Consider the following 1367-nt stretch of genomic DNA (forward strand, 5'->3'; position numbering starts at 1 on the left):
GAGGAGGAAGAAATCCTCCACTTGAGAGAAGTTATGTGGGCTCCAGAGGCTGTTTCACCTCGAAGGGGACCAATTAGCTGGGTCTTGGCGGTAACTCCCCAAGAGGAGGCCCCTCTGAGGACTGAAGAAGAGTCCCTGTCCCCTGTACTAGCAGCTGCTGTCAGCAGGGCCCCTCCTGGGGTGCAAACCCAACTGAGCCTCCGTGCTCTGGCCAGGCCCAGGGTAAGGAACCTCTCTTGAAACCCAGGGTTCTGTTATAGGTGTGGGGACTACAGGCACTTGGCCCGAGAATATACACAGACCTGGTGTTCCAACGGCTGAAGACCTGGTGGGAGGCGGGAAACAGGGAAGGGACAGAGCAAGGGAGTTGGCTCTGCTCCAGGCCCCATCAAGCTCCCAAACCCAAACCTTGAACTCCCTGCCAAAACGATTAGTGGGGCCTAGGGCTGAGGTCCCAGTTAAGGTGAATGGATGTGAATGTTGCGCTGTTCTGGATAGTGGATCCCAAGTCATCATTTTGTTCCAGTCTTTTTATAGGGAATATTTCAGACATTTGCCATTGCACCCTCTCACAGGTCTGGGGCTCTGTGGACTGAGCCAGAACCCCTACCACTATAGTGGTTATGTTTCCCTATGAATAAAGTTTCCCATGTCTGTGGCCTGGATAGAGAAAGAGGTATCCACTGTTGCACTGGTATGCCCCAATCTAAGGTGGATGAAGGGAGCCTCTCTTATCATTGGGACTAACTGCAGCATATTCCGGTTCTTGGCCCAGTACTGTAGGCAGCAGGTGGGCCCAAGCGGAACCCCACTGCCCACGTCACTCCAAGTCGAAAATGACCCATCCACCACCACTCTCTGGGTGCGGCCCTCCAGCCAGTTGGTGACCCATTTGACTGTGTAGGTGCCGACACCACAGTCCCCCAGTTTCTTAATGAGAACGGGGTGACAGACTGTCGAAGGCCTTCTGAAAGTCCAGAAAGACCATGTCAACTGCTACCCCTGCATCTAAGGATTTGGTGACCTGGTCATAGAAGGCCACCAGGTTGGTTTGACAGGACTTGCCTCTAATGAATCCATGTTGGTTGCCCCTAAGCATGATCTCCCCTGCTGGCCCCTCGTCGACATGTGCCAGAATAATTCTCTCAAAAAGCTTGCCCAGGATTGAGGTAAGACTAACTGGCCTATAGTTTGCTGGATCCTCCTTCCTCCCCTTTTTGAAGATGGGAACCACATTGACCCTCTTCCAGTCCTCTGGCACCGCACCAGAGCACCACAAGTACTTGTAAAGGCGTGCTGAGGTCCCACAATGACCGCGGCTAATTCCCTCGGTACTTTAGGGTGGAGATCATCCGGACCAGCTGTTT

Source organism: Gavialis gangeticus, unplaced genomic scaffold (assembly GCF_001723915.1).
Source record: "Gavialis gangeticus isolate Ggan-Ray unplaced genomic scaffold, GavGan_comp1, whole genome shotgun sequence".
NCBI classification, from domain to species: Eukaryota; Metazoa; Chordata; order Crocodylia; family Gavialidae; genus Gavialis; species Gavialis gangeticus.